Source organism: Meriones unguiculatus, chromosome 11 (assembly GCF_030254825.1).
Source record: "Meriones unguiculatus strain TT.TT164.6M chromosome 11, Bangor_MerUng_6.1, whole genome shotgun sequence".
Lineage (NCBI taxonomy): Eukaryota > Metazoa > Chordata > Mammalia > Rodentia > Muridae > Meriones > Meriones unguiculatus.
In genome coordinates this window covers 108,841,288-108,864,132 of record NC_083359.1, presented here as the reverse complement: position 1 = coordinate 108,864,132, position 22,845 = coordinate 108,841,288, and the positions used below count along the sequence as shown (strand labels likewise).

General features: G+C 44.2%; 1 long non-coding RNA gene across 1 annotated transcript in view; it reads right to left on the bottom strand.

Annotated features, from left to right (window-relative positions):
- LOC132646426 (uncharacterized) overlaps window positions 1-7,175 on the bottom strand; it is a 58,503-nt gene extending 51,328 nt beyond the window's left edge. Inside the window, exon 1 of the long non-coding RNA XR_009584689.1 lies at window positions 4,595-7,175. This is a non-coding gene — a long non-coding RNA (uncharacterized LOC132646426). The remainder of the gene's footprint in view (window positions 1-4,594) is intronic.
- Between the last annotated feature and the right edge of the window lie 15,670 nt (window positions 7,176-22,845).

The window sequence follows — 22,845 nt, the reverse complement described above, 5'->3', positions numbered from 1 at the left end:
AAGTTTTGCTTTAATCTTTGACTTCTGTTAGTTAATATGCCACAGTGAGCATCTACATATCCACGTTTTTATTCAAATGTAAAGACATGACATTCTCTGTACCTATGGCTACAGTGTAACCTGTCTTTCTGCTTCCACCTCTCTAGACATACAATACATAACATATATGTGATATCTATGTCAAAATATGAACAAAAATTTAAATGTACAGTCAGCCTTCTGCACCCATAGATTCTAGATCTGTAAATTAAGCCACGTGTGGATTGAGATTATTGCAGAAAAAAAAAAAAAAAAAACGTATATGCACAGGAGGTTTTCTATCCATTGTTCTTGTCTGCAGTGTGACAACTGTGTAGTGTCATGTAGTATCATTATTGTAAGCAATTTCTGCCACCCTGGAGGCTGAGGCCGAAGGATTGTTTCAAAACCAGGCAGGGTTACGCAGTAAGTTCTCACCAGCCTGGGCTTCAGTGTGGGATCTTGTCTCAAAAATCAAACAGTAACTAAGGAAGATTTGAATTGTATAAGAGAATATAACTGCAGTTAAGTATGTCATTTTATGTATGGGAATCATCCTCAGAACTTGGCAAGGAGTATGGTTCTAGAACCAGTTCCTAAAAATACATGTGTGTGTGTACACATGTATGCGTATTTACATATATATCTTTATGCAGAAGCGTGCGTTCTAAGTGTCTATCATATCATAGAGACAAACAAGTGAGGAGAAAGAAAACTAGTTAGCAAGAGCTCTTGGCCAAAGCAGTACAGACTTTTCTGGGGATAGCTATATATCGAACTAAAATAATATTTCCAGTGTCGCTTACACGTAGGAGAGGCCACCTACAGCATGGCTGACACACGGGGTAGGCAGAGTTATGGGATGGAGTACCCAGGGAGGCGCGTCACACAAGGCAGCCCTCCCTCTGCCTGGCTGCTCCTCACTATCTGGAGCATAGACGCTGTGTTTGAGAAGGATCAGTTTGGCTTGTGATGCTGACAAGACAAATCCATGCTAAAGCTGAGCAAACGTGTGAAGAGAGGTTTCTCTCTTCCTACCCAAACACAGCCCTCAGTTCTGGGTGCCTCACTCCATGCCTCTCGCATTATGGGAAAAACATAACCTCTCTTTTTTAGTCTTCTGTTTAGGGACCTTCATTTGGAGCAGTGAAACATCATTCTTAATTGGTACAAGAGGAACATTGATCCTTACCCTGCAGGCATTTGTACTCCACTGACAGAACAAGGAAGGCGTTTGTGTTTGACCTGCTTAAGCAGCACGGACTTGTATGTGACTGGCTTGTACAGGTGATCAATCTGTAATGCTCTGAAGCTTGAAAAAGACAGGTGAGTGACCTGAGTCTTAGCAAAACATTTTGAGGGCATGAGGTGCTGATCTTGTCCTAAACCAGAGAAATGTTTATAACTAGAAATCAAGGAAGCGGGTTTGGGAGAAAAAAAAAAGACATCAGGGAGAATTCAGTGACAAAACCAGGATATTGTGCACAAGCCATGGCAAAGTTGAGAAGGGCTGGCGTAAATGCAGAGAGCAGGTGATGGCAGCTTGGAGAATCAGGATGTGGACCTGCAGGCTGTGACACCCTGTCTATCATCAGCTACTCAGATCTTCTGTTGGCTCCTTGGCTACTGCTCCATCCTTTCACGTTTCAAATTAGCTTTAACTATTAGTCAGCACAGCCAATCCCAGGCTGTGGTGGTTGATTGTAACCCTCACCTTGACTGGATTGAAAAGGGCCTGGAGATTAGGGAAGCACACTTCAGGACTGTCTGTGTCTCACAGAGAGGGAAGGACCTGCCCTGAGTATGGGTGGTACCATCCTATAGACTGAGGACCATGGTGGAAAGAAAGGAGGGAAGAGAGACACCGTGGGGAACAGACATTTCCCTCTGCTTCCTGGTTTCTCGGAGATGGAGGCCTCCGGGACCACTTGGAGATGGGGGAGGGCTCTGGGACCACTAAAAGATGGGGGACCTATTTGGCATGTCTAGTAGGATGTTCCCTGGTCTCTGGTAGAACAAATCCAATCACACATCCTTCCATGGAACACATATTCAACAAATATCTTTTCAATTAAAAGTGCATTGAATTTATCGGATGCTGCGGGTTAGGCCAGCAAAAATGCCAACAAATTAGACTAATTACTTGATTAAAAAGCTGACTGAGTTACAGATGATGAGTTCATGAATGCATACTTCAGGGAGGCTGCTCACCCATCTTTCATGTCCATAATACTGATCGTGCTGAGTGTTTCAGACGCTCCAAGCCAATGAAGTTTGTATGAATCACAGGAAGTAAAGGAAATCTCATTGATGTGTAGAATTTATTATGGTTTAACGACCACAGACTGAGGTTCAGTTAAATCATAGACATAGACAAATTTGCCTTGGATTGTCAGACAACTGCCTGTGTCATTGTTCATAAGGCATCAATTCTTTCTTTTCTAGTTCATCTTATTACTTCATCTGGACAGGTGCTTTGCCTATGTCTGTATAGCATGTCTGTGAGTGCCATGAAAACCACAGAGAGCCCTGGATCTTCTGGAACTAAAACTACAGACAGTTGTGCGTTGCCAAGTGGGTGCTGGGAATTGAACCCAGATCGTCTGGAAGAGCAGCCAGTGCTCTTAAGCTCTGAGCATCTCTCCAGCCCCAGCAAGCACATCTTGTTGAAAATGGAAATGTGCGGGGTAGAACCAGCTGTGCCCATCCAGAATTCCCAATGAATTCTGGGAACTCACACTGTCCCTTTCATTTATCAGACCCAAACAGCACCGCTGGAATTGCTCCTTTGAGTCAAAAGTCACAGTTCCTTTAGGAGATGCAAGCAGAGTCCATATTTAAAGATGAGTTGGAGCAGGAACCATAACCTGCAGTTCCCACGTAGTAACTGGCCCCTTTGGAAGAGTCACCCAAACAAGGTGACGAAGGACTCGGTGCGTGCATATCCTGAGGGACATGTCCACTAAAGCAGCTACGGCATGGCTTTGTTTTAACAGGTCAGAGGATACATAAGAGAAAACTCTGGATAATGTGTTTTTAAAATTTTCCTTTCATCTTGACATCACTAAATGATTGGGAGTGCTCTCCATTACGCTCCTTAATGACAATATCCTTTTCTCTTACAAATACCTTTGAAGTCTCCTACCGCCTATTACAAGTATTTGGATACTTCCCCAGCCGGAGTGGGCAGCAGGCCAACACAAGCCACCAGGTGCCAATATTACACCTGACAAATCAGCCACACAACTGGAAAAGGGTGGGCCCGTCCTCTGTCACAGCTTCATTTCCTCTCGTTTTCCCACGAACAGGAAGTCGTTGGAATGGGGAGAAAAAAAAAGCTTCCCTTAAAGACCCAGATGACCAGTGAACAAAGTTAACTCCTTGCTGCCAAAAAATTGAGAGGTGGCTTCAAACACAGCCGAGGCCTTATCTGCATCAGCTTGCTTCACCCTGCTGACTCCTGCATTCGAGGATGATGTAATTGCTTTAACACCCAGTGCCCATGGGGCAGATGAGGGGCCCTGGATGCCTCGAGACAGGTGACAGGAGAGGCCAGTCTACTGTGGCCCTTGTACAAACCAAGAGAATCTGAAGTTTGTACACTGTCTGCCCAGAACCTACTGATGGAAAGAATCTGATCAGAAACGGAGACTCTAACGAAACTGCAGCACATTCTTGAGGGCTTGGTACGGCTAAACGCCTAGACTACCGCCTAAAGGAGCCGCTCAGCCTGAGCAGGGTCCAGGAAAGCATGATAACAAGAATGTTTTTCAGCAGAACAGATACGTACTCACTCCTATGTTGGTGCTACATCACAAGACACCTGCTATGCCGCACATCTGCAATGCGAGGCTATTAAAACTCGCTTTGTATGCATGTATGTGTTTTGAAAACTATTACCCAAAACGGAAGTTGGGAGAAGGTGTGTTGAGTGGGAAGGTAAATCTAGGAGGAGTGAGGAGGAAGAGAAATGAGATATGATCAAATGCAGCATACGCATGTACGGAATTTTCAGATGATTAATTAAAATATCGTAATTTAAAAATTTTAACTATTACTGAAAAAGTATATAATGTGGACTGTCCTAGAACTTTCCATTTTGCCTAGCAACACAGCTGGCATCTGTCCTGGGTGATCTACAGACAGTGTCTTCATTAACTGAAATATCCAACCAACTCCTGGTGGTAGAACCAGCAGCCCCAGCCTTTTCTGTCACCCTTCTTTTACCATAAACAGGGTTAAACCTATTATTCAAATGTCCCCTAGTCACATACATTTCTTCTGGGAATTGATTTTTATATGTTTTGCTCATTTTAAAAAGCAAGCTACTCCTATCTGTCTACATAACTTGTATGTACTCTTTGAATAATGGATCTGAACCCTTTTCTAAAATGTATAATTCAAACCTTTTGTCTCAGTTTGCCTCTTCTCTTCTAATTTTCTAATGATTTTTTTTAAGGCTGTCGTGTCTGTTGGGTTTTCCTTACTGACCTCTGGCTTTGCCATCTTGCTTACAAAGAACTTCTAGCTCAAGATTACAAGTTTAAAGGTTAATGCAGTTTCTTATTGTACTTACATAGATGTGAGTTTCATGCTCAGAGCCTTGTTCCATCTGGAATTTACTTCTGTGTATAGTGCAAGTCCAGATGGAGAGACAGTTGTCCCAGCACCAGGCACGTGCTGAGCCACAGATCTGAAATGCCTCCACACTCTGCACTCACAGCAGCACTCCTCTGCAGTCCTGGGTCTGCTTCTGGGCTCTAATCTTCTTGACCGCTTTCTCTGCTGCCCCTGAGCACGCGGCACCATTTAAGACGTTCTGATTGCTTTGAGGACCATTATGCTGTGTCTGGGCTTGTGCAAAAGAAGCTGGGTTTTGTTGCTCTTTCACGGGTCTTCCCTTCACAGGAACGATACCACGGGCTAATCCAGTTCACTAAAGCTTGGAAGTAGGATGGCATTTCAGCTTATGGGAAAGCCAACGGAAACTTTTACATCTTACAGGTATCTGATTAAAGCTCAATTCACATTCCATAAAATAAAGTAGTATTTATATTTTCCTATGCTTTAAAAACTAATTCACTTAAAGCAGCCATGGTGGGGGCCCTGTCCCCAAGTGGATATCTGTAGCATAACTCCTACACACGAGGCTCGGGGAACGTTCTGGAAGAGAGGCAGAATGACTGCGGAAGCCAGACATCTAACAATCAGGCTAGGTTTTCCTGGCCATGCCCGGGATGCCGCACTCAGGAACTCCCAACAATTCTGCAGCCTACATAAGACCATCCTCATATTCGGGCCAGTATGGAAAGGCCAGCCATTTTAGAGTGACCAAAATGCTTAATTAGTGTGGGAAGTGAGAGTCCTTTCAGGGAAGAATGTGGGGAGGGGTGTGTACGGTGGCCTGGGAGGAGAGGAAGGGTTTCGATCAGGACGTAAAGCCAGGGCTGTCTTCAGCCAGGGGTGTTGACAGGAAAACACTGTTGTGCCCGACTCAGTGGTAACACGAAGGTGACCCTGGGGCCTCTTTAGGTGATTCATCCCCTTGTCACATTTTAAAGCCCCCAAGTTAAAATAAAGCACCCTAAAGGCCCCTGGGCACCTGTATGCCTGTGGAGAAGAGATTTCTAAGGCCCAGCATCAACTCGCTTTTGATTTTTCCCTTGAGTTTATTTCTGTCACCGTGAAGCAGGTAACACATTTCAGCTTTTGAGCCATAAAGTGATCTTTTTTTAAGGAAAAAAAATAGCTCTCACAGCTTTAATCTTATATTTCCATGCGTATTGAGTTAAATGTTGTAAAACTATCAATTCTGTCAAAACCTGGCAAAGAGAAAACAAGACACCATGCAATCTTAATGTCCAAACTGACTGGTGATTATCAGGAATTAAATGCACAGGAATTCCAAATCTTTTTTGATTTGAGATGTCTAGATAACTTTTGTTTTTCCATAATTGTATGAGGTTTCTACATAGTATTTAAGAATCAATTATATTGCAATTGATGTAATTAACTCTAATAATCCATTAAAAGTCGGTAGGAGGGCTATTCAAGTCAACAGAAAAGAAGGAGTAGATTATGAAGGTGTTATTAACCTATACAGAATTTTACCAGACATTTTCTTTTCTTACATAATAAATACACAGTGGTTCGGAAGGCTGTCATTATAATTTAGTGTGAACAATAGTCTATCACTTCTTTCCTATGCAACCCTTAACTAATTCCATGCACCATGCACAAGTAAAATGAAGCCTTTTCTAATCGGGGTGCAGTTGAATCAATCATCTATTACTCCATGATGAACGGTGGGGTCCCTGCTCAGCTAAGTGGAAGGGACGCCGGGCCCAGCAGAAATGTCAGGCCCACCTTCTCTTTGAATTGACAACTTTTTGCTTATGATGCACTGTCTGCATTTAGCAAGCAATCAAAGAGAAAGTTTGAGACAAGACAAAGTCCTGCTTACACTTGACAGGGACTAGCTTGCCACTGACAGCACAGCCATGCTTCCGAGCCAGCTGTGGAGCCTACTGCTCCTTTGAGCCAAGCATAGTCCACGCTACCGACCCCTGGGACCTCCCACTCCCAGCTGAGGGGGTTCTCTTGGCTCCAGCTATCAACCAGACTGACACCTTAAACAGCCATCCTCGGCAGATCTCTATATCACTGGGTCTCCAGAGCTCAGGGCGTGTTCAGGGCCACAGCCCATTCCCTCCAGCTTCCATCATTCCTGGCAAAACGGGATGGGAAAAGAAGTCAGGAGGTCGGTGTTTTAAAATATAGGTCACAGTTGAGCCTGGTGGCGTGGCCCAACAATCCCAGAGGCTCGAGAGGCTGAGACAGGGCATAGTGAGCTCTTCCCGGCTACAGAACAGAACAATTTTAAGGCCAGTTTGAGTTTGATAGAAAGGCCCTATCTCAAATTTTTTAAAAAAATTAAATATGTAGCTAACTACTGGAATAACTGCCTACATGTGTGGTGCCCTAAGTTTGAGCCCCAGTCCTCAAAATAATTAACTAATGGATTAATTAATTGGAGGGCACCAATCAGACTGACCTTCTCTGAAGGGAATCTCACCATTTTCTCTTCCCCGTATGGCTTGTCTAGCTTGAAAAAGAGCAAAAATGTTGTTTTAATTTTCTAATATCTGCATGGAAGAACACCTTGTTGCTTACCTCAGCCTCTTACCTACTGCCTTCCCTAGAAGTACAGACCAGGTGGCTTCAGCTGGGCTTCTGTAGGTGTCACAAAGGGCAGCTGTCCCTGGCAATGGTGTAGAGCCCCCAGGACACATGGAGAAGACAGTGCACCTGGATGGGTGTGTGAGGGAGTGTAGGGTAAAAAGAGAGAGCACCATTCCTTTGTAAACAGGATGGGGAAGTCCCTGAATCAGAGCCCTGATCGCAACAAGCTGTATTCACTTAGAATTAAATCAAAAGGGATGTGAAACACGATTTGTAAAGCACAGAGCTCATCACAGCAGATTTAGCATTGGCTAGAGTCAGAGAGTTTTCAAAGTCAGGGAACAGGGACAAAACACGGCCCTCAAACCTTGCTGCCCGTGGAGGCATCTGGGGAGTTGTTTCAAGCTACACTACTCGTCCCCTGAGTGACTCTGATTGGAACTCCAGGCTGAGAGACACTTGGATAAGGGTTTGGCTGGAGATAGATTCCCATCCATTCACAGATAGTTGAAGCACTCAGAAGCCTTGGAGGATAGAAATAATTACAAGATATGGCTCAGGTGTTGAGCAACTCCAGCGGCAGGAAGATAAAAACGAAAGTCGTGTGCGGAAACAGGACCCACAGCTCACAGTAACAGTCCTGGTTTCCCTTTGAGCTAGGAGCGAGACAGATCCAGCACTCCCTAGAGTGAAACTCTGCTTCCCATCGCTTTGGGTTAAAGTGCCTGTGTGAATGCTTTCTGTTGCCAAAGTGTGAACCCCATGCCTAGGCCCTAGCACTATCGTGGGTCACAGAAGTCCTGGAGTCTGGAGAGATTGTGGACCTGTCCAAGAATCAAGTATACTAGGGGCTTCCAGTCAGACGTGGAAGGAACGAAGACCCCTTTTCATTCCAGAGAGTGTCCAGTTTACACAGCACAGGTAAGGCCTGGACGAGAAAACTTCAGATGTGGACAGCTGTGAGAAGAGCAGAAGAATTAACCTCTGAGGGTTTTACTTCGAGTCTCCTCCCCAAGGCCAGGCCCCAGAGCATACCCAAAGAGCACTGCCTGGGAGCAGGTGGGAAATGCCACTTTCTCTCTCTCTTTTCTGAAACTCCACAGTCCCTTTGTGGGTCCCAAAAACCCTGACAAAAGAGGCCTGGTCCAAGAGTCAGAAGGCCTACCTTGTCATCCTGCCCTGCCAGTAATGAGCTACAAAATGGTGCCACATGCATTTCCAAAGCAGAAGGCTCAGGAGACTGGCCCCTCCCTGTTTGCCTCACAGGGTTGGCATGGGGGCCACATGGGAACCTTTGAAAAAATAGAAAACTATCTCTGAAATTCAAGAAATGAATTTGACACCTCCAAGTAAAATTCTGACCTCTGGATTATGTGGTCTGGTCGTGGGCCTTGTCAGGCCACTCACCAGAGAACATTCTGTCTGCCGCTTTGCTTCGAAAGCATGGGCTGGTCTCTTGACAAGTGACCACCGCTGTGTCCATAAAGCCTTGTAGTCGAGGCTGTTGTGCCTGCTGCATCCCCTCTGGCTTTGGCAGAGGTGACCTCTCCGGGCCTACGGAAACCGAAAGCACTGTTGCTCTGCCCAGCAGTCTCTTGCCCCTGGCCTCAGCTTGCTCACACATGTCTGGAGGTACCCACGTCATCTGACCCCAACCCCACTCATGTGACATCTTTGTTCGCTGCTAAATTCACTTGAGAGGGGAAAAAAATACCTCAACCAGGAAATGGAGCTTGTGCCGTTATTTCATCCTCCCCTCACGTGGTGCTGGAATATCGCTTTAAAGAACATTCTTGCGGCGTTTCCAGTTCTTTCCTTTAGTCCTGCCGCGGGAGGAGCCGGTCTGAGGGGAAACTGCTCCCCAGCAGAGCCATTCTTCAAAGGGGACTTCTTCGGGCAGGAAGAGGGAATGTCTGATATTGTGGCTGAATAAACAGACCCATCACGCTCAGCCAGATTGGAAAGCCAGGCCCTCCGAGCCCGCCAGCCCTCACCTCGTGCTGCCACAGCTCTCTCTGTGATGTCCTTCTCTCTATTCTCCCACTATGCTGTCCTTTTCGCCAAATGCCTTAACATTTGGAGTGTGGGATCATTGCTTTCTTGTGTTTATGGTTGTGAGCCTAGCCTTTAACAGCTGAGCCATCTCTCCTGCCCAGATCTTTGCTTCCTTAACTATTTTTCGGCCAACCTAACAGCACTGGCTCTGCACATCTCAACCAGAACCACAGTGGTTTGCAGTGTCCGCTGCCGCAGCCCACAGTCATCAAGCTTCTTCTGTGGTTTTGAAGGGAGATCAGCCTGGTAAACTGATGTGCACCCAAGCTCCATGCTCAAGGAGGCTGAGGCAGACGGTCACCAAGAGGTCAAGGCCGTCCGGTGCTACCCGGTGAATTCTAAGCCAGCCTGGATATGTAAGGAGACTCTATCTATAAAACTAATCAGCTCAAACAGGTGATTCATAACACAGTGGGTCAGGCTGGGGCAGCTCATTGCACTGATAGGACCGCAAGCTTTACAGGGTTCCAAAGAGCTCACGGTCAGAAACAACAAACAATAACAACCACACTCTCGAAGATAACTGTCGCCTCTGTCCCCTGAAACGGTGCAATGCTTCACAATCTAGAGTAGAACTGCTCAAAGATAAGCAACCTAAACCTTTATTATCATCAGTTTTTCCGTTGACAAGATGGTCATAAGCAAAATTCCAAGCCACGGGTCACAGGAGGGCTCAGGCTTAGAAACCGGAATTTCTCTTTTCCGTACTGGAAAATTTGGGATTTTCTTTTAACATTAAATAAGCACCAAAAGACGCGGCGGCTCTTCGGAAAACCCGGATATTAACCCATTGCTTTTGTCATGTGTGCATCAACACATTCTGGACACAAAATGCTTCATGGGTTTCCCACCTCAAAATTCCTGTCCCATCAGAATTTGTTTCCAAAAAAACCAAAAGTTATGTTTGCTCTAAGCACTCCACTATCTATTTATTATAGTTCTTTGTGGGAAATATACCGAGAGACACACAAGTTTGGGAGGGTTAGAAAACACTCCAGGGCCTAAGCTTCAAATGAGAGTTCATTTCTGAAAGTTAATTCATTCCTTCCACAAGTGCCTATTGGTAGATGTGTTATTCTGCTTCCTGATTGGCCCCCTGCCCTTTTCTAGCAGAAGCAATAGTTAAGCAGAAAGTCACATCCATGTTTGGATAATTGGGATGTCTGAGAGTCAAAGCAGTTTAAATTGTCTCTCAACCATGGACGTTTGAGTAATCATTTAGTGGCCCCCACTCTGCCGTCAGCGTTATTGATGTCTTCCGTGGATGGTGGCTCCTGGCTGTAACCACCTCAAGAGGGACACTGAGGAAAGAGGCTTACTATGAGTTCAAGGCAAGCCTGTCCTAGAGTAAGACTGTAATAGCCTATTTGTTCTCCTTAGGATGATCAACACCTTCAGAGTGTTTGTTTATTAGCAGTATTGCTAGTGAGTATTGTAAAAAGAAAAAAAAAAATCACAAAGATCATTCCATTGTGTTCCCTGTCACTAACCCAGACCAACAGCCAAATGTGCAAATTAGTGCACAAACTTTACCATTCTATAAAGCTATGCGGTGTCTATTCTTGGTGAAAGAATTTTTAAAATATCCTAAGCTGGCCACTTAGGTGCCGACTGACAAATCCCCGGATACTTACAAAATATCTCATCAACAAATAGATTTTTCATTTTTTAACTGATTTCTGTATAGGCAGCATCATCAGTTTCCTGTCAAACGAAGAATAAAGGTCAGAGACTATTTTTATCTCCAATGGTCTCCTCTCCGCTCAGCATGGATCAAGCTCCCCTTGTGCAACCGTGGACGCAAACATCCCTTAGACACGGAGAGAGGGACAAGGTGGGAGGCATGGCTTGGGTCACCTTTGGCCAGGCTTTGTTTGTTCTACAGATAAAAAGAAAAAAAGAAAACCTTTGGACTTCTTTATCCAACCAGTCACTTTGCATCCACAGTAAACTCCCTCAAAACTTTCTGTTCCCGTCAGACCCTTGAGAAAACAAAACGAAAAAAATAAAGCATGATTAAAATCTACTTTCTTTGGTCAACATCCTAGTGTTGAGCAATTTCTTGACATCTAAAAGGGACTGTCCTGGAGCCTGGCTGGGGATGAACTCTATATTGATCCAGTGGCTGGGCCAGTAGCAAGCAGAGGAAGAAAGCTAAGGTCGCCCGCAGACCCTGGATCTCTGTCGTGTCCCACCCCCCCGGCCCCACTCCATCACCAGGACCTCATCCACACTTTCATCTTGAAAAGAGTAATCTCTGTACATTTAGAACATATGCCTCTTCCAACAATGGAAAGTCAAATATTTTCATTTAGAAATTGCATACTTATTAGCCTGTCCTGAATATAGAAACTAGTGTCACTTGAACGCTACACCTGGGTCCAGGTGTGAGCTATTACATGTAACCAATAAACATGGAGCATTATTGAATGTCAATTAAAAAGAACAAAATTTAAAGTGAAATTATAACTAAATTGGCTTAACATCATCTTCCTCACAGCAATCAATCAGCTTGGATTCTCTATGAGGTGGACCTTACTTCTGGGTCCACTACATGAAAAACGTGGGTTTCTCTCACCCTCCCCGTCAATCACTGCTTCGTCCTCAGGAACGTCCTAGGAGAGATCTGCTCTTGATCTTGCTGAGTGTCTGTGAACAAGGATCGATCATTATATTCATATTTTAAGTACAAGCACAATTATGAGAAGAAGGTTTGTTTCGCTCTACCATCAGGAGTGCTGAGATGACTTGGGATTTGAACCACAAAGGGTTGCCTGGTAGCTCTGGCCTCAGAGCTCTTCACCAAATGTGTGTGACAGGCCCACGTTCTGTAAATAGACGAATTTTAGAGAGCAAAGAATGGTAAGAAGGGGAAAGTGGAGGGTGGCTCTCGGCTGAAGGGCTTTTATGAGGCTCATATCGGGTGTCTACGGGAGGCTTTTGTTTCCTTAAGAAGTGGGGAGGGAGAGGAGATACTGACAGCCAGAAGTCTTCCTGACAGACGCAAGCCATAACTCTGTCACCAGTGAAAGCCTAGACTAACTCCCCCAGGTCGGCATGGAAATCCCTAGACTCTGTAGCTTTACGTTGAGGGGTTAGAAGAGAGTGGGTCAGGTATTGAGAATCTGCTCCAGAAATATGTATACATGCTTCTAGACGTCACATACATAGATGTGTGCACTTATGTGCGTACTGTGTGTGAGCAGAAGGCCACTGCCGTTCATCTGGGCAAAGCAGGCACCAAAAGTGTGACAGAGCCCACATCAAAGACTGGAGAGATGGTTCAGCAGCTTGGAGTGTGCACTGCTCTTACCTCCAGAGGACCAGTTCCTGGTGGACACTTAAGGTACCTCGGCACTGCCTATACCTCCAGCTCCAGAGGCACCCCTGAATTCACATACACACACCCCACACACAGGCACACACACATAATTAAACATAAAATACAAAGGGACTGAAGAGTTGGCTCTGTGGTGAAGAGAACCTATTGTTCCTGCAAAGGGCCCTGGTTTGGTTTCTATCACCCACACGACGGCTCACAACCCTCTGTAACTTCAGAAGCTGATGTCTTCTGGCATCTACCTTTTCTAGGCACCATGTGGTACACACACAAATTGCTCACAAAATACTCATACACATAAAATTAAATAAAATCTTTTTTAAAATTAAATTAAATATGTTTAATGGCAAATGAGCATTGACTAGCAGAGTGAAGAATTATCTATAATTAAAGTCAAGCAAATTTCCAGTGAAAAGAGATTTTTTTTTCAGATGAGCAAAGTTGTATTCAAAATGGAAGGTCTTCACACTGGTAAATCATATCCAGGTCTACAGGATTCCCAGATATAAGGAAAGAACGGATCCTGGCACACTAGCCAGGAAGCTAAAGTTAGTGGATTCACAGAGAACAATTGATGTAATGGGTCAGAATTCAGCCTTGCTTGAAACATCCTGGAAAACATGGCAAATCATGTTGTCCATTTAAACGACCCCATAATGTGCTTTTGTGCTACAGAAGACGACATTCAAGTAGGCACAGGGTTGACACGGGTCCCAGGAATTCTACCTTTTCAGACATTGACCTTTGTTCCTGAAATGTCAAGGTATCTCTTATGTCATCATGAGCCTGTTCTTCCAGCCCCTCAGAGTGCCACCATCGAATGGCCACGAACGGTGCCAAAAGTGATAAGACCTGGGAATTGCTGAGTGCTACCAATCCTTCTGTCAACAAGGCTGACCTGAAATCTCCTTTTGCATAAAGGACCTCGCTCCATCTCCTTCCTTTAACTGTGCAGAGGAGAGGCACACCAAAGCAACGTGTTCGTCAATTGCTCTCCAAAGCTGGGTTCTCAGGGGGGGAGCAGATGCTGCCTCTCTTAATTATCACACACTGTCTGAACTCAACACTTCGGTTGTCCCAAGTTGTTCTAAACCCCACAATACACAGAGCTAGGGAGAATGGAAGCCCAGCAAGAGCAAACTCTGACTTTTTAGCTTCTTCAATAGTCCCTATTCTGAGTCAAAGAAGCTAGTTTGAACTCCCATGCATAGCAGGGATGAAACAATGTTCTGTCAAGCCACAAGGAATGTTGGAGTGAGGCCAGAGAATGAATCAGTGCAGCAAGGTGGTCATTCAGCGATGGTCAGATGCATACTGATGTCTTCTTCTTGCTACCGAGAAAATGAGAAATGATAAGAACAGTTGTTCTGTCTGCTTCAGGAGCAAACACTCTTGATACTATTGATAGTTATTGCTCAGAAGTTAGTCATGAAGACTGTCTTGTCGAATTCAAGCTAAGTCTTCCTCTCCATGAGTGCCAACGTTGTACCAAGCATGGCGCCTGCCGGACGAGACTCCCTGTTGGCACCTCTCACTAAGATGGTCACATCAAGTATTTCTCTCTTTCCACGAACAAATCATTCTCCTGTACTAATGAAGAATCTATTCTTCCAAGCCTCGGAATGTAGATTCTCCAGTGGAACCTTTTACACATGGGAGACAGAAGAAATGATTGCATGGCTTTCAAGATGATATTTTAGAATCTTTGCAACATCCACTCAAACGTCTTAAAACAGTGGCTCTAGGGGAAGCTGGACACAACGTAAAAAATCTGATGGCCAAACACTAAAGAAACTTGAATGTGGAGAGAGAGTCCGGATTAGCTCCTGGCCAGAGACACAAATGGAGAAATGCTCAGGCTGCTCTAGCCTCCGTTAAGCCACCATCTTAACGATGACCACATGAGACTCCAAGTAAGAGCAGCCTATCTGAGCCACCAGCCCAAGAACTGTAAATAACACCACAGCCTATCTTTCGTCAGAACACTTAGAGTTCTTTATTAACAGCAATGCTGGCTATCTGGAACAGTTTTCTGTATTTATTAAGTACATGGGCTGGTAAAAATGCAGCTTAGAAAAAAAAAAGGGATCAGTATGCATGTCTAATGAACTCTATCAGATACATTATGTAGGTATATCAGCAGCAGTAAAGACCATTGGGAAACTTGACAAGTCAGTGGATAATTGTGGCCAAGAGGAAATCTGCTACGGAGAAAGTAACTTTTTTTTTTTGAGTGGAATTTTCCAAACTCACCAACCATCTCAACAATATTCATTAGCTGATTGCCCAGTGCTCAGTTCTCCTTCACACAAAGCAGAACTCGTGACTATGTTAGCCAAGGTTCTAGGTGCAAAGTGGACAAAACATATCAAGCCAAGGAAAAGCATCAATAAGCAAAGGAAATAGGTTTCAGGGAGCCCAATCTGCTCATTTATTTTGTACAACAGACTGTGGTCCAGGTAGCACTGTAAAAAAACCAAATATAGCCGGAGATAAGTGTGGGTGGGAGTGGAAAATAGAGGCTAAACGCCGGGCACAGGCAGCTGTGACATCACACAGCCCCTGTGATTGCGCTGATACGGCCACCCCTTTATTATGACAAGCCTAATTATGACACGATCCATATCTCTCATGTCTTTGATGGTTGTAAATAAGTCTGAGTCATTCCACCATCATTCTTACCAGAGACACAATAGTTCTAGCCTTTGGGGGTAGTGAAGAAAGTAAACGCCAAGAGGATGGGTTTGATCCTTTGTGCCTTTTTGAGGTGAAATAAAACCATAACCTGCCCCTCCTGCCCTGGGTATCAGGTTTTCTATAACTGAGCATGTCTTCCAGGTGCTCAAATGTCACACCCCCTCACTGAGAGAATTTTTTCCACTCTTTTACAGTCCAAACCCACAAAGCCCGAAGAGGAATTCCATGTCTTACCAGAGTACAAGGTTGTGTTCGGAACCAGCTGAACACAATATTGATGCATTTTTAACCAACTTTATAAACAACTTAACAACACAGTTTAAAACAAACCAAAAGTATGGTTGACAGTTTCTACAGATCCAGGAAGACAGAGCATCTACAAACCCTCCATCCTTCTTCTGTGTGTGTAGACAGAACCCAGGACTCCACAGCATTCTCACTATGAGCAGGATGGGGAGGAAGGTGCCTTTGCTGGATGGGGATTAGGGGGAATGACTGGGATCCAAGAAGAGGTGACACAGAGATCTAAGTTATGCACACAGGAACCATTTTCTTGGTTTCTTTTGATTCTGCTATGTTAATGAACTCAATTCAATCAATCTGTCGTGTCCGGTCACAAAAACCTCATTAGATTTGTTCTTGAAGAGTTTTCAAGAAACTGTGGGTTATGGAGGGCTAACCAGTTGGATGTCTCACCAGAAGGACCAAGAGCAATGATGCAGGACCCTCTTTTGTAGAGAGAGAGGAAGTATCCTCATCACGTTAAAATCCTCCCAGGCTGGAGGAGTGCCTCAGTAGTTTAGAGCACTGGTTGAGCTTCCAGAGGCCCCGGGTTCAATTTTCACACCTACAAGGCAGCTCACAACCATCTGTAACATCCTCTTCTGGCCTCTTCAGGCACTGCATGCACATAGCACATGGACATACATCCTTACACATAAAACAGAAATCAATAAAATCTCAAATATTTTATTTAAAAATCAAATAAATGTACAGCCCCACCAGCAGTTCCCCTTTCTCCATGTCCTCTCCAGCATGTGTTGTCACTTGAGTTTTTGATCTTGGCCATTCTGATGGGTGTAAGGTGAAATCTCAGGGTTGTTTTGATTTGCATTTCCTTGATGACTAAAGAGGTTGAACATTTCTTTAAGTGTTCCTCTGCCATTCAATATTCCTCTATTGAGAATTCTCTGTTTAGCTCTGTACCCCATTTTTAATTAGATTACTTGATTTTTTTTGCTGTTTAACTTCTTGAGTTCTTTATATATACTGGATATTAGCCCTCTATCAGCCCTCTTTATAGGGTTGGTGAAGATTCTTTCCCAATCTGTAGGCAGTCGTTTTGTTTTGATGATAGTGTCCTTTGCTCTACAGAAGCTTTTCAGTTTCATGAGGTCCCACTTATTGAATGTAAACTTACACAACCACTTTGGAAATCAATCTGGTGCTTTCTCAGACAATTAGGAATAGCTCTTCCTCAAGATCCAGCTATACCACTGCTCGGCCTATATCAAAAGACACTCAAGAATACAACAAGGACATCTGCTCAACCATGTTTGTAGCAGCTTTATTTGTAATAGCCAGAAGCTGGAAACAGCCCAAATGCCCCTCAGTTGAGGAATGGATACAGAAATTGTGGTACATCTACACAATGGAATATTACTCAGAAATAAAAAAAAAAAAAAAAACAAGGAAATCATGAAATTTGCAGGTAAATGGTGGGAACTGGAAAAGATCATCCTGAGTGAGGTATCCCAGAAGCAGAAAGACACACATGGTATATACTCACTCATAAGTGGATACTAGACATATAATATAGAATAAACATACTAAAATCTGTACAGCTAAGGAAGTTAATCAGGAAGGAGGACTCTGGCTAAGATGCTCAATCCCCATTCAGAAAGGCAAAGAGGATGGACATCAGAGGAGTGAGAAAACAGGGAACAGGACAGGAGCCTACCACAGAGGGCCTCTTAAAGGCTCTACCCTGCAGAGTATCGAGGCAGATGTTGAGACTCATAACCAAACTTTGGGCAGAGTACAGGGAATCTTATAAAAGAAGTAGGAGATAATAAGACCTGACAAGGACAGGAGCTGCACAAGGACAGCAACAGATCCAAAAAGTCTGGGCACAGGGGCCTTTTCTGAAACTGATACTGCAGCCAAGGACCACTCATGGAGATGGCCTGGAACCCCTGCACAGAGGTAGTCTATGACAGTTCAGTATCCAAGTGTCTTCATAGTAATGGGGACAGGAACTGTCTCTGACATGAACTGATTGGCCTGCCCTTTGATCACCTGCCCCTGATGGGGGAGCAGCCTTACCAGGCCACAGAAGAAGACAATGCAGCCAGTCCTGATGAGACTTAATAGACTAGGGTCAGAGGGAAGGGGAGGAGTACCTCCCTTTTCAGTGGACTGGAAGAGGGACACGAGTGGGGAAGAGGGAGGGTGGGATTGGGAGGGGAGAAGGGAGAGAGATACAGGGGGGGATACAAAGTGAATAAACCGTAATTAATAAAAATAAGAATAATTAAAAACAAAAAAATCAAATAAAATCACCCTGGCCTCCAAGGCCTGGGAGCATAGAAATTACGTTTCCCAGATTACGTTGCCAATGGGACCCTTGGAGTGATTTGTCACTGAAATCACAAGAATGGACATCTTAATGAGGAGATGCCTTGTGGGCACATCTGTGAGAGGACTGTCTTTGATTGACACAGGAAGACCCAAGCCCCTGGTGGGCACCACTATTCCCTAGCCAGGGCCCATGAACATTGTGGAGAGAAGATAGCTAGCCGAGAACAAGCACACAGGCAAGCAAGTGTGCCTACATTTGATTCTCTCTTCTGTTGGCTTAGATACAACGTGACTCGCTCCAAGTTTCTGCCTTCTCCTCTGTGGTGGACTGTAACCAGAAACAGCAACAGAAGTATGCTCCGTCCTCCCCAAAGCTTAAGTTTGCCAGGGTGTTTTATCACAGCCACAGAAATGAAACTAGGACAACCCCTAGACTCCGCATGACCTAGCAAAACCAAGGCTGCCCCCAGGATGCAGGCTTTGATCTTAAAGTTATGCCCTCTATTCCCATCTTACCTCATTCCTTCGGGGTCTTTGTGGAAGAGGAGGGGGAGTAAGAAGAGCACACACATGTTCACACGCTCCTAACTTCCTAGCCTGGTACTTCTACCCCGCTAAGGACTGTTTACCCCACTAAGCACTGTTCTCACAGCACTAAGTAAGTTACAAGGAGGGTAGACAGTGGTCTTCCTCCCTCGCTGTGGCCTGGTAGCTATCCTATGTGTCAGACTTTGATTTCCTGACTAAGTCTGACCACTATCTTTAGTACTCAAAGTTGTGTCCTGTGACAAAATCCTAAGCTGTGTGGCGCTGAGTTTGTATCCAAGATGTGAGCTGTTTGAGGAGGATACATTAGCTCGGGTATCTGGAAACCTATTATCAGGCAGTAGGAAAGTACCAAGCAAGATTTTACCTTTGTTATATTGAAAGTCATGTCACATGTCACCAGCTTATAGGTCATGTTTGGACAACACAGAAGAAGAATAAGAGGATCCCAGAAACTAACTAACTTGTTTCTAAGAAAAATAAAAACATTTGCCTCTATATCCCATTCCTGACACCAGTATCTGGGTTAGCCAGTGCATGTCATACTTGTTGTAACAAGCAATCCCCAAAGTTCCATGGCCTAACATGTGTATGTTTATATCTCTCTCAGAAAATGTCTGATGGAGCTTGTCCTCTAAGCATGGGCTGGGGCAATGCATATTCCTTCCACACATAGCTCTATATCATTTGGGGGGTCACCTAGGTTAATCCTTGCATTGTCTAGCAAGAAGACAAAAGGGTTGGGCAATAGGCAGTCCCTGACTAAGTAATTGATTCTCGGAAACAAATCAAGATATGGAAGGGAAGGATAATTCCTCACTGGGCAGCTAGCCATCTTCAACATGCTGCTCAGGTTCCTTCTTTTCTGTGTTGTTGCTGTGACGTTTCATTCCCAGTCACAGCACAGCTTCCTCATCTTTTCACCTCCTCCATCTCCCTCTTCCCTCTCCTTCTCTTCCTTTTTCCCCTCCTTCCTTGTGTTTTGTCTTTGTGCAAGGTCTCACTGTGATGTATTTTGAGTGAGAATGACCCTCATAGGCTCACACATTTGAATGCTTGGGCTATGGTTGGAGGAACTGCTTGGGAAGGCTTAGAAGGTGTGGCCATGTGAAGGGATCTTTCACTCTCTCTGCTTTATACTTTTGGGTCAGATGTAATCTCTGAGTTACTCTTCAGAGACATGCCTGCCTGCCTGCCTGTCCCCATGCTCTACGCTGTGATAGTCGTGAGCTCACCCTCTGGAACTGAAAGCCCCCAATTAAATGCTTTCTCCTGTAAGTTGCCCAGGCCATGGTTTTTGGGCACTGCAATAGACAAGTAGCTAAGCTGCCCGCTCCTCCATTTTGTTATTCACAATCATTAATCACAGCATTCCATTCTCTTCTCTAGGAAAGCCTTCTCTCAGCAGTTTCTAAGCCTGAGGTCAAGAAAGAAAAGACGAGGTTGTCACTTTGTCCAAAGCCAAAGAGGATGTCATTGCAGTCACTTTTCTCTTGACTCGGGAATCTTCTTATTTCCACTGTGTTTGAACCACATTGGGTAGAGCAGGTAAACTTCCTGGGAGACTGTGGGTGTGTTTTATATGCCCAAGTGTTTCATCCTCTATTTCTTTTACTTCATTCTGGATCTCGAGTGTTTTAAGGATGGAGTTGTTTCCTCCCTACCTGATTCTTTACTGGGCTGTGCTTGCTGGGTGAGCATATCAAAGTGGTCGAAAACCATTTCCTCAGGTTCATTAACACAGAGCCCTGTTTCACCCACTAATTCAACTCATATCCCTTTTTAGTATGCAAAAGAAATAAAAATTCTTTTTTAAAATGTATCTTGTATGTGTGAGGGTTTTGTCTTCATGAGTCTTCATGCTTGGTGCCCACAGCATCACAATGCTCTTAACGCCTAAACCATTGCTCTGGTCCCTAAAATTACATTTTTGAAAGTGTAACTTTGAGTGTTTTCTATCATGCCAATGCCACATTCTTCTATAAAAGGTCATCAACACAAGTGGCCACCTTGTCCCCACAACCTGCAGCATTCTGTGGTTATCACATGGGATCAGGGCAAAAGGAAATGGGCACAAGTCCAGTGCAGTGGCTTTCCAACGAAGGAGTTCACACCAGTCTGCCGCACAAGCCTGCTCTGCAGACAGGCACCCAGGCAAACCACGGTCTCACCGAGACACCTGGGTCCCGGCTTCACCGCAGTGTGATCAGCAGTAGCCAGGGCATGGCAGCAACTTATTTGTTCTTTGGTGGATAAAGGGATACAGAATTCTGGGCTGGAGATGGTTCGGTGGTTAAAGTCACTGGCTGCTCTACCGGAGGGCCTGGGTTTGCATCCTAACACCCACACGGACGGTCTGTAACTCCAGTTCTAGGGGGTCTGATACCCGCCTCTGGCCTCCAGGGGCTACTCACACTTACGCACACACAGGCAAGACACTGAAACACATAAAATAAAAATAGATAAATCTTGTTTTAAAAGTAGTCACGATGCATGTGTCCAGACATGTGAGTAGTCTGACTATGACCAGTTTCTATAAAATTTGTCTGAAATTAGCGTAATAAATATATGAGTGGGAGAGGTTAATGTAGGAAATAAAAAAAAAGTTATGAATCTGCACAGCTAGTAGTAGCAAGAATAATGATTGCTAGCATTTCTTGAGTACTTACTGTAAAGTAGGAGCTGTTCTAAATCTTCTATGTGGGTTCACTCGTGGAACCCTGGGGCGACACTGAGACCTCTCCTATCAGCATCCATTCTTATTCCTGTATTTGTTTTTGCAGATGATGAAAACAAGGACTTAATTTACAAAACATGCCACTAGAGAAACAGACTGGTGGAACAATGGAATCGAATAGAAAACCCAGAAATAAACCCACACAATTATAGACACCGGACTTTTGACAAAGATGCCAAAACCATACAATGGAAAAAAGATAGCATCTTCAACAAATGGTGCTGGTCTAACTGGATGTCTACATGTAGAAAATGTAAATAGATCCATACTTATCACCCTGAACAAAACTAAAGTCCAGGTGGATCAAAGACCTCAACATAAAACCAGACACACTAAAAGTAGGGAAGAGCCTTGAACTCATTGGCTCAGGAGACAACTTCCTGAACAGAACACACAGGCTCTAAGATCAATAAATGGGACCTCATGAAACTTAAAAGCTTCTGTAAAACAAAGGACACTGTTGTCAGAACAAAACGACAGCCTACAGATTGAGAAAGAATCTTTACCAACCCTATATCTGACAGAGGGCTAATATCCAGAATATATAAAGAACTCAAGAAGTTAAACAGCGACAAATCAAGTAATCCAATTTAAAAATGCAGTACATTTAGAATAATCAAATGGCAGAAAAAAACACTTAAAGAAATGCTCAACATCATTAGCTATCAGGGAAATGTAAATCAATACATGCAACTAGAAACCAGCAAGATATGAAATTATTGAAAATAAGAATGTTACAGACCCATTCGCCATGCACAAAAATAGAATGGGAGAGGCAGCCCCTGAGCTCACAGTCTGAGGTTTGCCTGCAGTCAGAAGCAAGAAGACTCCTGAAGGCCTAACCTGGTCTCTATCCTCAGTGAAAATGTCAGCACCGTAGATGACATTTTCTGATTTGGGGATGGCTTGCTCTCTCAGCCACCCCCAGACCAGGAGTGTGCATTTCTAAGGAGCTATTCTGTTCTGTTGAAAGTGGAGGATGCTTTCCTCTGAAATAAGGACTAAGAGAAAGCACATTTAGCCAGTTTATGCAAAACACAAAATGGCATCTGCCATCTGGAGGAACACACCAATGCCTTGAGCTGTCAGGCCCCTTTCAAGTGCTTGGCATCTAGAAGTCAACATTTTGTAAAAATCTGGACAGTCATGTGACTCCCAGCTTCCTTGCATGTTGTCCCCCATTCCTCCCTTCCATTTTCTGGCCATCTACTCTCCTGTCGTCTGTTCATCCAGTTTGAAAAGCTGGTGGTTAGATGATAGATAGATGGATGGGTGATAGATAACCTAACAATCAGTAGGAAGATGATAGACATATAAGCAATAGACAGATTTTACATATTATCAGTAATATAAAAATTTATGTGAGGTGACCCAAATATCAAAAGGTTTTTTAACACAATAAAAAATTAATTCTTCAGCTAGACATGGTAACACATGCCTATATATCTCTACATCCAGGACCCCTTTTCAGGAGAATTCTGAGTTCAAGGCCACTCTGATCTGCATAACAAGTTCCTGGCCAGCCTCAACTTCATGGTAAAACCCTGACTCAAAACCCCAAAGATTTAAAAAGAAAGAAAAAGGGACAGAGAGAGAGAGAGAGAGAGAGAGAGAGAGAGAGCCTTTTATGATGACTTTCTTATTAGGAGCAGCGGTTCTCAACTTTTCTAACGCTACAATCCTTTAATGC